This window comes from Chelonia mydas, chromosome 2, assembly GCF_015237465.2.
Source record: "Chelonia mydas isolate rCheMyd1 chromosome 2, rCheMyd1.pri.v2, whole genome shotgun sequence".
NCBI lineage: Eukaryota > Metazoa > Chordata > Testudines > Cheloniidae > Chelonia > Chelonia mydas.
The window spans coordinates 108,130,304-108,145,411 of NC_057850.1; the positions used below are offsets into that span (position 1 = coordinate 108,130,304).

Genomic DNA, 15,108 nt, shown 5'->3' on the forward strand with positions numbered 1-15,108 from the left:
TCAGGGAAAACGCAGAAAAATCAAGTTAGAAACGTGTTTTAAACATGGTTCTGGTCTAGCAAGTGTTTTAAACAACCTTTCTAACACAGCTGGATTCATCCATGCTATTCCTAAATTCCTCAAGCTAGATGGCACCAGAACTGACTCCATATCCTGATCTTAGCAGCACAGGGGCCAACTTTTGTCGGCGCCGGTGGGTGCTCGTGCCCCCCTGCCCTGGCCCTGCCCCAACTCCGCCCCTCCCTGCCCCTATTGGATCCCTCCCCAAATCCCCGTCCCGGCCCCGCCTCCTCCCCCAAGCACCCCACATTCCTCCTCCTCCCTGGCTTTCCGCGCGAAACAGCTCTTTCACGGAGCAAGCGCTGGGAGAGAGTGGGGAGAAGCAGGACCCAGCGGCGCGCTCAGGGGAGGAGGCGGAGAGGAGGCAGAGGTGAGCTGGGGTGGGGAGCTGCCAGTGGGTGCAGAGCACCCACCATTTTTAGTCGGCACCTAAGCTTTAGCAGAACTGATGACACTTTTCAATAGCTCACACTGCTAGCACCCTCTTCACATTTGTCAAGCCTTGTTGAGCAGTAACAAATCGTATTGCGATCTGAACCTATGTATATATCAGGCTTCCCCAGGCCACAAAGCAAGATTTTGAAGACTGGGCTTTCCATTTTTATGTATTAATAATTATTTTTGTTGCTCACAAACCTGTTATACACTACTAGTCAGTGAAATCCCTTGACATTTGTGTCTCTAGGGAAATGGCTTTGAGAACTATGTTCCTTTTAAATGTTATCTGTCCCACCCAAGTAGTATTAACATAAGTCAAATTCACTGAGAAATACTCAGATGTTTGAATCTAACATCTGGGCTATGGGTCACATGGACCTCTGCTCGAGTTAATACCTGTATGTAGCCCTTCTGCCACGTGGAGTCCACAGCAACAAGGGCCGGGTTCAATTCCAAGGCATTCCTCTTAACAATAAGGCTATGTCTACACTACTGCGGTAAGTCGACTTATGCTATGCAACTCCAGCTATGTGAATAATGTAGCTGGAGTCGACGTACCTTAGGTCGAGTTACCGTGGGGTCTACATCCCAGGGGGGTCAATGGGAGAAAATCTCCCGTCGACTTACCTTTCCAGTACTCTACTCTCGGCGAGAAGAATACCGGAGAGTGATCTGCAGTCGATTTGGCAGGTCTTTACTAGACCCACTAAATTGACTGCCGGTGGATCGATCTCAGAGCGTTGATCCCTGCCATAGTGTAGACTTGCCCTTAGAAACAGAATCATCCTCAGCATCCCCCCAGTAATCTGGGAAAACTGAACACTATACTGGAGTGCCTTTTGAGAAGCAGTATTTTCCCACTCGCAAGCACTTAGTGATTGCTCTGTGCTATTGCCTCTTTGTTGTCTTTCAGTGCAACACTGACCCCGCACCAGATTTAAGGGTTATCCCCACCCTGCTCGTCAGTGATTTCAGCTCTAGTAATCGCTGAACAGTAACAAGGACTCAGCTAAAAAGAAAAGGAGTACTTGTGGCACCTTAGAGACTAACCAGTTTATTTGAGCATGAGCTTTCGTGAGCTACAGCTCACTTCATCGGATGCATAGCATATCGTGGAAACTGCAGAAGACATTATATACACACAGAGACCATGAAACAAAACAGCTCTGTCTTTAAACACTGGAGATGGGAGGGACAAAAAGTGTCTGGAACTTATTATTTAGGAACAACTATTCCCATCATTTTCACTGGGTTTTGCCATCCCTACTCCCTGCTTAGCAAGTAAGGTTCAGTTTAGGGTGACATCCTCAGTCAAGGCAGACTAAGTACAGTTCTGCTGCCCTTTACTCATACAATGAGGATAACATTTCATTACCCTGCACTCAAGGGAATAGTAACCAAAAACCAGCCAAAACTGTTCACTTTGGCAAAGCAGCTTTGACTGCCGACCATCTAGGCAGAGTAAGTGTATCTATGCACCTATGGTCTGTTCCTGAAGTCTCTTCCCCCTGGTGGATCACTAGATGTCAGGGGAGAACTCATTCAGACCCTGCTTACATCCATGATACTACTAGATCCAGAAATGTCAGACACTGATATTTATCAAATAGTAAGAAGGGACAAGGTTGTTGCATCAAGTTCCAATAGCTTCAAGCTCAGATAGCTCTGCTGTTATTCATGATGAACAAGCGTCAAAAGATTAGGGTAAGTATCCAAAGTTTGGATGCATCCTTACAATCTACATAGATCTTGTTTCTGCCTAAAGGAGACTCAGTGAAAGAAATTACATTAACCTCAGGAAGTCAGGTACATAGATTCATGGCTCCAGATGAAGAGATTACTTTGCTACCTCTGATACATTTGCAAGGAGCCCTATCAGTGTCTGCCTGACACAAAGAGACTGTGCACTCTGAGAAGAATTGGGCTGAGGGATATTATGTGTACTATGCTTTATGGATTATTTGTATTGTGCTGGTGGTTAGGAACCTCAAACAGGGATTAGAGTCCCATTATATTAAACACTGTAAAAACAGATACCACAAAGATGGTCCGTGCCCCTGAGAACTAATCTTTGGCCTCCCTCATGCAGTATCTGGCTGCAGTAGGGAATGGGAAAGTAGGAAAGTATTAGTGAACAGTGCATACGCTTAGACTGAATAATCACATAATCTGCAACCTTTGTCCTTCCTTACCCTATCACTCCAATTCTATTTGTTATCCTCACTCAACACATCATGTCTAAATTTAGACTGCAAACTCCTGCCTTTTTATTTGTTCTTTGACATGCACATGATAGTTTGGGCCCATGAAGACAATAATCATGTTAAAATATTAAACAAGGTAAATATCTTCCAACAAAACAAACAAACAATCCCTGGTGCTAAATTCTGCATCTCACAATAATCAGATTATCAAGATGACCCTGGTTGATACACACACACACACACAACTCCAGAACATATTGCTGATGGAATATGAAAGTAGGTACAATATATCGTGCTGTGATTATCTGGATTTGCAGTACACACTAACCTAACAGGCTTCTTGTATCCATCTGACCCTGAATTTTACATAAGCCCTTTCTACTCTAAAAGAAAAAAAAGTTATTTGTTTAAAACACTCTATTAAAGATTTATAAACAATACAGCACATTAGTTTATACACATTGAGTAGTAAGGATATATACAGCTTAATGGGACTATTCACTTCTGTTTCCCCTCTGGACTAAATGGACCTGACTGTCAGTTTCAAATGCTAAGCAACTCTTCCTTGTAGGCTTGTAAACTTCAAGCTTAAAATGAGGAAGCTAGAGCATATAATAAAGAAAGAATCCAAAGCCCTCTAAACACTGTTCTGCTTCTTCTCCTCTTTAGAGAGAGCAGATGCAGGGACAGAGTTTAGCATGGTGTACTCCCTAAAATAAAAGTTTGCAGTCTCACACTCTGCAGGCACTGAATGCCACAGGCATACTGCACACTTCTGTGTCTATAAGGAGAGGTGGGGGAGGGAGCTCCTTCACAGTTCAGCAGACAAGGCTGGCAGCTATTTGGATTTGATGAGGAATTTCAAGTGGAAACCATCTGAGTGTGTGTGTGCCTGTGTGAAGCTAAACTATATTTAAAGAGAACAAATGACTTATTATAGTGCTTCCACAAGGTCTTATTTGAAAGGGGCATAAGTAAGCCTCATTTTTCTTATCATTATAACCTTAAAAAAGGGATACATGCTCTTTTTTTAATCCTCTTCCAAAAAGTGGTTTGTGCTAATTAGTGGCCAAACCCATGAGAGCAACAATATGCATAAACTCGCAAGATACACTGTAAATAGCTTTGATGTTAACCAAAAAAACCACCACATTATGTTGTGCTATTCTAGTATATTTCAGTCGCCTTCTTCCTCAAGCCCTGCTGCAGAGCAGACTTCCTTACAGGAAGAATTCAAATGGATATCAACAGAGTTAATCACTGTCAAGTCTCTTCTGACTGAAAACCTAGAGGTAGCCTCCACCTGCAGCACAAAACCATTCCGTGTGATCCGTCATTACATTCCACTCAGTTTCCAACCCACTAAGATGATGTGGCCACTTAAACCAAGAACTGGCCAAACATTTGTGAAAATTCCAACCCAGGAATTGCTGTGAGAGATTATTGGTCATAACAGAAGGGTTGGCAAGGCTCATCTCACCTCACTGAATTTTGCTCACAAAGAGAGGGCCAACACAAGGCCTTTTGCACCACCTAAATGCTGACTTAGAGCTGTTTGAGGAGCTGACGTGGAGAGCCAGGATGGAGCAGTTGCTCAAGGGTGTCTCTCAGTGCTCTCATTGCATTGTGGAATGCTCCTCCACTGGCCTCACATAGGCTAGTATACAGGAGAACAATTAAAAAGAGGCCAGGGAAGAGCCATCCATACTTATGCAAAGTTATGGCCCGCACACACTACACAAGTGCATGGGTTGGGGGAGAGGCTGTATAAAGTCAGGGGAGGAGACCCCTGGACATCAGTTAGAGGATGCATTTAATAGATCATATCCTTCCTTCTCAGCATTTTGCCCACAGAGACCAATTACCTGGTCTGTATGGGAGTGGAGTACATTTCATAGCTTGAACAGACAGGAATGTGTCACTCTGCCAAAAAAAGAAAAAAAGTCCTATAGAACTGAAATCCAGATATTGTTCTACATCCATAATGTTCTTCCATGCAAATGTTTGCTTGGGGACCGTCACATTTGAGATCTGTAAAAATATGTGGTATTCAGCTAAATACCATTCCCCAAAATGGAAGAATAATTCTGTTCCTATAATTATGCGTAGAGGTTGCAATAGGCACATTTTATGATAGAAAAATATAAGTTAAGTTTCACATGAACTAGCCAGTGCCATGATGGAAGAAACCAATGTAATGATGTAATGTTCTCAGATTTTTGCCTCCAGATTTACAATCAAGACTTGAAAACAACCAAAGAGTCTTCCCCACAAAGAATACACTCTGAATTTTACCCCAGTGCATGCTGGGGCACTGTATTAGTAGTTGAGTCCGAGTATCCTCCTAGCATACATAAGCAGTGAAGACATGATCATTAAAATTCATAGTTATTCTCCTCACTTAAGCCTCAGAGCTTGATTTAAGGAGCTCACCATCACCTAGGACATAAACATACTGTACTTAAAATGCTCATCTCTGGCAAACCATGCTCCCTTTTGGGAATCCATTAGCCCCAACATGAATCTGGTCTAAAAAGCTATTTGGAGCGTTCAGAAAATTCTTTAGATTCCCAACTACGCAGTTCAGCCCCTAAAATGTTTGCATTCAGTTCCTTGTCTGAGCTTTGCAACACTGACAGTAGAAATTTGACCCTTAGTATTGAACATAATAACTGTTTTGTTGCTGTTGTTGTTTTTAATCTTCTTTTTACAAAAGTAGCATTGTGGATCCATTTGTCAGGTGCCTCAATATGGTGTCCTATTCAGCATTTGCACACATCATGCAGGATGACGCTGCAAAGTATACCCACGGTTACCATCTGGTAATACAGTCTCCCTGGCTCACCATGGATGAGAAGAGAGTTCTATCCTGAGTTCGTTTTTCACATGTTCTTCTGTCTGCCCAGCTAATGGTGTCAAAACAATTCTCTTCCTACAGGCATGTTTTCCTGTTGTGTAACTTACTTCCAAGAGGATCCACCCTTGAATATGAAGTTAGAGATCATGTCAGTGAATTCAGTAGCAATTATGACACAGCATTCAATAGGAAACAGGGAAAGGAAATGGAAAGCTGCTTTACTAAGAACTAACTAGTAGTTTTGATCATTCTATTGGCAACTTTTGGTCAGAGGAAAAACAAGCAAATTGCCATCCTTACAAGAGACAAGGCGGGTGAGGTAATATCTTTTATTGGACCAACTTCTGTTGGTGAGAGAGACGAGCTTTCGAGCTTACACAGAGCTCTTCTTCTGAGAAGTGGAATTTCCATTTCCACTTCTTCAGAGAAGAGCTCTGTGTAAACTCGAAAGCTCGTCTCTCTCACCAACAGAAGTTGGTCCAATAAAAGATATTACCTCACCCGCCTTGTCTCTCTAATATCCTGGGACCAACACGGAGGCAACAACACTGCAAATATTCTTAGAAGTCTCAGTCCAACTGCTTTGTCAACCAGCATGAGATCTCTCTGAAAGGAAAGTTTGGTCCAGCCATCCCAACTGGTTCATTTTATTTTGAAAACTCACTCTGTTAGCATAGACAAATGTAGATTAATCATTTTAATTGTCAAGTCATGTCCTCAAGCTATTTGCATTCTAGTTTCCACTTATCAAGTGCCAGATCCTCTACCCTTCTGGGATATTCAAAGGCTAGGTATGTTAATATCCAACCCCCACCCTCAAAGCAGCTTTTACAATAGAAGCTAGACTTGAGCAATTAAGACCTATAGACCCTCCTCTCACTTCCTTGTTCAAAGCCATTGTGGAGATGCAGCTGAAACCAATTACATTCAATTGAGCCCAAATGGCCCATAAGTCATGAGGAAACTTCTTTTCCTGTGGGGCAGTTAACTACAGAGCCTTCCTTTAAATTCCAGAATCCAAGTAGATTCAATCTGTTTAGTTATCATACAGAAATTTAAAATGAAATAAAATGTGTAGGGTTAAAAATGCATCAAGTCATAGGGAGGAATATGAAAGAGCACAGTTACTTGCATTGTGAAGAACATCATTTATATTACATTCTTACATTAGTGTATCATATTCAGTCATGGCAATCTTTTCTTAAGCCTTGATAAGAAAACAAGCTTCATCCAATATTACCAACATACACAAAGTCAGAAATTGCTAGCATCAAAAATGCAGAATTGATTGTTGATATCTGGATAACATCAGGATCTGAAGAGGGAAAATAACTAAGGCGTGTTGCTTTACTGTTCATTTGTTCCAAGTTTTTCCCCCAAGCTATTTGTAAATGTAGTTTCATGTTGGAACTTTTAATTTATGCTGCATTTAGGATCAATGTAGTCACTGTATGATCACAAGACATAAGACTCAAAACACTGGCAAATAAGACTGGATCTGAATAATCATTAAGCTAACCTATCCCTTAATACATCTTTATGCAGGCTGTATGCTTTTTAATTATTATATTCACTCCCGATGAGCAGAGTGTCAGTCCAAGGCCTGTGCCACACTTACGTCCCATTTACTCCTTATTTTGAGGTGTTAAATGGGACTTCGGTGCTGTACAGGCTTTGTGCTGAGCCTCTGCATAGGGATGAATTTCACCCTAAGAGCTTTGAAAATGACTGGAAGCCAAGAACTTTGGGGCTGCAAGGTTTTGGGGTTTTTAACTTTATGATTTTGTATCAATTTTTTAAAGTTTTTTTTTTAAATAAGAACTTTGATTTAAAATATCCTGCATGATCCTGTATCTTTGGCATCACAATAAGGACTCGAGAATTATTTGAATCTCTTATGACAATAAAATATACTTTATAAATTACCAACTAATTCTTGATAAAAAGCAAACTGTGGAATAATTACCTGAAGTCTATCATCTCAAACACATGCCACCAAGAAAATAATTGCAAAATTAAACACCAATTGCATTTTAAAAAGAACTATTCAGAGAACTCACACTTAACATGGTCCACTCTGAAACATGCCTCTGTTAAGATGGCATTCTGCATGGGGTTCCATATGTCTCTCTCAACCACATTTATTCAAATGTGTTCACTTTACATGTTACAGAAAGGGGGTTTTTTTTGTTTGTGTTTTTTCCCCTTAAATGTGAGCTCTGCAAATTCACCCTGGGATTTATGAACCAAGTTGGATTCATCCTCAGTAATAAAGGTCTGCAGGCCAAATTCAACACTTGGTTACACTTGTGTTATCCCACTCCCAATACTGCACTTCTCCCAGCCTCTGCTCCTTGAATTGATGGAGGCTGGGAAAAGTGAAGCATTGATTTTTTTCCCATTCTGGAGTAGGGGTGCCAACCCTCCTTGATTGGCCAGGAGTCTCACGGAATCAGCCTCAATTTCCCGGTTGCTATTGACAGCAATCCGGGAGATTTTAATAGGCCAAAAAAGTCCAGTCGATGGCACAGTGGGGCTAAGGCAGGCTCCCTACCTTCCCTGGCTCTGCCCGGGGCTCCCAAGAGCGGCGGGCATGTCTGGCTCCAAGCAGTAGGGGGTCTCTGTGCTCTGCCCCCACCCCAAGCACCAACTCCACAGCTCCCATTGGCCAGGAACTGCAGCCAATAGGAACAGCAGGGGTGGTGACTACAGGCAGGGGCAGCACAGGGAGCCGTCTGGCTTCCCCTGAGCCTAGGAGCCGCAGGGACATGCCTCCGCTTCTGGGAGCTGCCCCAGGTAAGCACTGCCCGGCCAGAGCCCACACCCCATATTTCCTCCTGCACACCAACCCACAGCCCTGAGCCCCCTCCCGCCCCCAAACTTCCTCTCAGAGCCCACACCCCAAATGCCCTCCTGCACCCCAACCCCTGCCCCAGTCCTGAGCCCCCTCCTGCATCCAAACTCCCTCCTGGAGCCTGCACCCTGAACCCCCTCCTGCACCCCAGCCTGGAGCCTCCTCCCACACTCCAAACCCCTCACCCCAGTGAAAGTAAGTGACAGTGGGGGAGAGCAAGCAATGGAGGGAAGAGGAAGGGGCGGGGCATGGGTGTGGCCTCAGGGCAAGGGCATGGGTATGGGTGTTTGGGTTTGACAACCCTGTTCTGGAAAGGTGTAGATTAAATGTGTGCTGGACTAATAAAATTTTCTAAAGATACCAAGTTGGTGAGGCAGGCTCATTGCGTGCACATGTACATTCCAGATAGGGTTACCATACATCCAGACATTGCCTCTTAATTGAGAAATCCTCCTGGACAGAGGGTAGAGGATCAAGAAAGAGGCAATGTCCGGGTTTTTTGCGGAGCAAATGGTGCCATTCAAAAAGAGCCCCGATTGGTCTGCTTCCCGACTGGTCCTGTCCCTGCCCCTGCATCTGATTGGTCCATCACAGCTGCCAGCTCCCACCCAACCAGGCCCCAGCTCCCAGCCCTGGAGACAAGAAGAACCTCGCAAGGAGGCACTGATTGACGGTTGTCCCCGCGTCCCAGGTCTGCACCAGTGAACTGTACCCCGCCCTCCAGCACCCCCTAAATACCCTCCCCAGCACACTCACCCCTCCAGCACTCCCCGAACTGTACCCTGCCTCCCCCTTCTCCCTCTGACAGTGTCCTCTTTTTGGTAACTTGAAACATGGTAACCCTAATTTCAGGAGGAGGATATTAAACTGAAAAAAAGTAACAACAACTACCCATTCTCCTAGACCACCTCCTTTTCAAATGAGCCCCTTTTCCCACTTTTGTTGGCCAGATGGATACAGCCCTCCTACACTGGGTTTGTCACGACTAGGGGCTTCTCTACACTTTCAGGCACACCTCTGTTTATACCCTGAAGTTCAAACTGCATGCAGCATAGCTGTAGCCTAGGAAAAGTGCTTAAGGTTAAAGTAAAACATGTTACTCTGCATCTAGGCTAATAAGGAGGAGGTAATCTGGGATTAGCTAATTTGTTAGCTAACCCTGATGTAACTTTGACCACTTATCCTAGTGTAGACAAACCTACTGATATTCAGGATTGCACTCCAGAGAAGGTGGACAATGAAGTTTTAAAATCCTGAAAATTGTGCAAGTCTGAAGATTTTAAATGGACAATACAATTCATAATTTTTAAGGGTGTTTGACAACACTTGTCAAAACTGTCAACAGGTATTTTAGAGAGTCTCCTTTATTTTCCTGTTTCTTATTCAAAAGTGGGCGGGGAATTTCTTGGACTATTTTAGTCATTTTGGGACAAGAACTAAAACTGAGGGGGAAAGAGACTGAAACATTTATCTGGCAAAGGTATGTATCTGTTTATAAAAATATCGGTATTGAGTTAAAATAGGTACTAGAATACAGTAGGCCTCAAATATATATACAGGATGCACTGCATCTCAGATGATGGGGGGGAAGGGAGAAATCTCTCTCTGTACTCTGATTCCCCACTACCAGGCAGCAGAGAAGTAAAATTGTCTGAGAAATCAAGCGTGCTGTAATCACCCTTCTGGTCGATAAAAGTTATCTGAGGACAGATTCATCCCTGCGGCTGTTACACTGACTCCCTCAGCTTCACAGCACTGAAAGTGGCACGAATTAAATTCAGAACAGTAGACTATATTCTTGCTCTATAAAAGAAAATGCATCAGCATTATTTAGTCATTGCCATTTAAGGGGTAAGAAGTTCAACATACCATTCAAGCTGCAAGATTTAGCTTTCGTTTATGGAGCTGGCCGACATCAATCTCAAGTCTGCCTAGATCTGTTTTGTTGTGTGTATGTGTGGGAGGGGGGTGATCACGGCTGCAATAACTCTGAGATGCTGGCCTCAGGCACTGGCTCCCTGCAGGTGCTGCCACAATGCCCTCTGTTGCCCAGTGCAGCTGCCTCACTGCTGCTTTTCAAAAGCACTTTCTTGCTGAGCAAGAGCCCTGGCCTCCATTTTGAGACGAGGACTCGGAAACGGAGCTGGGATTTCTGAGGATTAACAGGGAGTTGTAAGAGTTTCAATTCTCTTCCCACAATTCCCCAGAGATTTCAGAAAATGCCACTGCTTCAGCAAACTGTGCCAGGAACTGTGAGATAAGTACCCAGAATGCAATGCCACTGCACTGGTGAAGCAGAGTGCCAGTGTGGATGCAAAGCAAATCTGCATTCAAAACAGCATGGCTAATGTGGACGGACTGATATTTACTGCTGATGCTATCCGACTAGTTCAGTTATTAATTGTTCAACACATGCTGATGTTACCTTAAAAAAGAATTAACACTAATTTAACTCTATACATGCTGCTAACTGAGAGGTTCCTGGAAGAAAGGAAACTACACAGAGGTAAGGAGGAAAATGGAACAAAGAGGAAGGGGAATGTTCCCTTTGGAAGGGAATGTTAGGAAAGTGTTTGATGCTGAAGCCAGATGTCTTGAGGACACAAATCTCTTGTTTTAAACTCAAACCAGGCTTGTATTAATTCTGGTTTAATCCATGAAGTTATCACTACTGACTGGTTACAGAAAATTACATTTTCAAAAGAACAGAATTTTCTCCATCATGGATGATGCTGTTATGGGGACTAACCTCCGAGTATCGTTTTAGTATTGGCCCTGAAGCAGCGGAGACAAGAGGAGATAGTCACCTTTTGCAATTTACAAGGGGCAATAGCAGATACAGCTACTTTTTGCTTTCTAATTACTTTACTGTGTAATTCATCCTAACACAGCAATTAGTGATAAAGCTCAAAACACTCATGCATTATCCTGACAACATTTAATTATGACATTAAATACAGTATACTTCATGAGATATGCATCTTAGTGAGTAATAAGATATTTGCACACAAGGGCCATATACTGTAAATGACAGTGCAATAAAAGTAAAGGAACACCAGGAATTTCTCAGGCTGCCATAAAAATGATCCAGATACTGAAAGAACACAATACTGACTCTTCCAACACTGGAAAACTGAGAAGTCTTAAAAAAATAGGTCCTGATGTTCTGTTATACAAATTGACCTCCTGATTTTAAAATATTAAGATAAAGTTCAGTTCTTAGGCAGGTATTCACGGGCATGACATGAACAATTTAAAAGTATTTCAGCTCTAATTTCTTTGTGTGTCATTGTGCTGTTTCCAATTCTAGATATTCTGAGTGTGACAAAATAGGAAAGTGACATTTTTGCTCTGATTATCTGTGACATGTGTCTCCTACTTCTGATTTACATAGGCGCTATTCATAAGGCATGATTAATAGCCAACTAGTACTGTCAAAAAGCACATAAATCTGGACATCTATGTAACTGACACACTGCTCATCTCACAGACACATGCAGCTCTGTCTTATACATCTGATCCCAAATGGGCGTATGCTGGAGCTGATTATGCAATACAGCTGCTGACTGGGACAATCTGGAGGTTAGGTTACTGATGGCACACTATTAGATGGTGCAGGAAGCAGTGTCCTTCCCAGCCTGTCTGAGACAGGCATGATTAAGTGTTAAATACCTTCTAAATTAACATGCACCACCACAGATGAGCCCTTAGTAACTTAGCAGGATAGGAAACCAGCTCCCCAGTTTACTGTATTCTCATTTACAACTACCTTCTTGAACAGAACTGGGAAGCTTCGTAAAAGCAATACCATAGACAGGTCTATTCACTATGGCCTGATGCAGCAAAGCACTTAAGCCCATGCTTAATTTACATCGATGGGGCTTAACTTGCTTGAAATTTATGCACTGTGCCACACGAAATTCTTCTCCCATTTTCATCATTCACAAGAGGCAAGAGTTTTTACCTCAAACACAGAACATGGGTAGATGTGTGCACTACTCCACTTGGAATATTCAAATGGCATTGAATTAAATGGCAAAAAAAAGTTTGTTAATGCAGAGTTAAGACTGCCTGGTGATAGTTTGTGCCCTTCCAGAATCTTGAATTCAGCAAAACTGGAGCAACTTGGAAGAGATGTGATTGTGATGTGAGGAGATCTGGCAATGAGTTTGAGGAGCATCATAGATCTCTGGTTACAATATGAGGAGATCTCAGATATAGAGACACCTCGAAGGTCAATCTCAAAACAAGCAAAATAGACATTAAAACCTAGGAACTCGTTGCACTGGACAGACCCAGATGGAGAGGTCTGTCCCATGAGTCTGTGTCTGCTTCTGAGGAGTGGCATGTGAGGTCTCTGCAGGAGAAGAGAGCATGTTATAAGGCCAGTGCCTCAAACCCTCCCCCCAACAATGACTCCACTTGCAAGACACACAACTGCATTTGCAAATCCAGCATTGGATTTGCTTCCCATGTGTGAAGCCATAAAAACAAATAAACCCAGAGCCAGGGGTGAAAGTAACTTAAAGGACTTACCGGTACGCCGGAGTCCTGAGCTGGGGGGCAGGGTCTTGACCAGAAGGTGCGTGGCCTCAATCGGAAGAGGTTCTCAAACTCAATCAAGGTTTAAAGGGCCCAGGCTCGATTTAAAGGGCCCAGGGCTCCAGCTGCGGTAGTGGCAGCTGGGAGCCCCAGGCCCTTTAAATCACCGTGGGAGCTACCAGCTGCAGAGGTGGCTGGGAGCCCCGGAGCTCATGGCTACTGCAATGGAGCCCTGGACCCTTTAAATCACCGCCGGAACCCCGCCGCCACTACCCCAGGGCTCCCGCAGCGGGGCTTGGGCTGCGATTTAAAGGGCCCGGTGCTCCGGCCACTGCCGGGAGCCCCAAGCCCTTTAAATCGCCGGCCTGGGGAAGCTGGTCTGGTACAGCGCACCAGCTCTTGCCGGTATGCCGTACTGGCCCGTACCAGCTTACTTTCATCTCTGCCCAGAGCTCAAGTCAACACTAGAAAGCAAGAGAAGAGATTCTAGTTCTCACCTGTGTGCAGCTGATATACTACTCTAGCTAGATAGAAATAAAAATAAATAAATAAATAAATAATAATAAAAAAAGACCTAGGCTGTGACCATCTCTGCACTACAAAGTTTGATCAACACCAGTTGCATCAGCATACAGCCAACAACTTTTGTGTATTGCTTAGATGCATGCAGATTTGGGTGCTGGCATCAGCACTGCACATACTCACAAGTAGTTATGTTGATGGAAAATGCGGTCTACCATGGGTAGGTATCCAAGTGTGCCCTGTGCTGCCAGCAGGTTCAATGTCTTGTGGGACATTTTCATAATGCTTTATGGGATACCAGCAATTCACCCAGGGATGTCCCACATATACCACTTTTCAGTCTGTGCAATTTCTCTGGGGGAAGCATTGACCTCAGAGCCATATTCTAATGCCCATTGCACAGTTCGCCTGTATTTGCACAGCTTGAATGAATACTATTACAACTGGGCTTGTGAGGAGGAAGAAAAGATGTTCAAGCATGATAACTGGATGCTGATGGACAAAACAAATAAAATGCCAGATTGCTGCGGGCATTCATGGAGCAGCTCCACACGGTGGAACGCCACTTCTATGTCCGAGAAACGAGTATTGATTGGTGAAATTGCACTGTAATGAAGGTGAGGGATGACAAACAGTGGCTACAGAACTTTTGGATGCAAAAGGCCACATTTCTGGATCTGTGTGTGAGTTCACTCAGCACTCCAGCATGGGGACACCAGAATGAGGGCTGCATTGGCAGTAAAGAAGCAAATGGCAATCATGATCTGGAAGCGTGCATCACCAGATTGCTATCAGTCAGTGGCTAATCAGTCTAGAGTTTGAAAATCCAGTGGGGAACACTGCATCCAAGTGTATAAGGCCATTAAGCATATCCTGTTCCACAGGACTGAGACTCTCAGCAACGTGCAGGAAATAGTAGATGGATTTACCGCAGTGGGGTTCCCAAACTGCAGTGGGGGTGATAGACAGGCTGAATGTCCCTATTCTGGCACCATCCCACCTTGCCCGTGAGTACATAAACCAAAAGGGGTAACCTTCCATCCTTATGCAAGCCCTGTTGGATCACCGTAAAACTTCACTGATACTAATGTGGGTTGGTCAGGGAACGTGTATGGCGCTTACGTCTTTAAGAACAGAGGACTTTTCCAAAAACTGCATGCAGGGACATTCTTCTCTGACAGGTACATTACCATTAGCAATGTTGAAATGTCAAGAGTAATTCTGGGGGACCCAGCCTATTGCTTGCTTGTGAAACTATACACCTGCCACCTCGACAGCACTAGAGAAAGATTAAAATACTTGCTCAGCAGGTGTATGAGGACTGTTGAATGTGTTTTTGATAAAGGGTTGCTGGTGGTGTTTATAGATCAGACTGGATCTCAGCAAGGCAAACATCTCCATCATTAGAGCTGCATATTTTGTATTGCATAATATCTGTGAAGGGGGAAGGCTACAGGTAGGGTGGAGGGGTGAAGAGGACTGGCTTTCTGCTGAGTGTGAACAGCCAGACACAAGGGCTATCATTACAGCCTCTCTGCCCCCACTTTCGATCTGACCAAGGAATACTGGCAGAACCCCCCACTCCTTAATCCTGGGAGAAGGTCATCATCCACACACCCATGGGTAAAGTT

At 43.8% G+C, this 15,108-nt stretch overlaps 1 long non-coding RNA gene across 1 annotated transcript in view; it reads right to left on the reverse strand.

The window, feature by feature from the left end:
* Positions 1-318: 318 nt before the first annotated feature.
* Positions 319-15,108, reverse strand: part of LOC119565622 — a 65,900-nt gene continuing 51,110 nt past the window's right edge. Inside the window, exon 7 of the long non-coding RNA XR_006288134.1 lies at positions 319-5,683. This is a non-coding gene — a long non-coding RNA (uncharacterized LOC119565622). The remainder of the gene's footprint in view (positions 5,684-15,108) is intronic.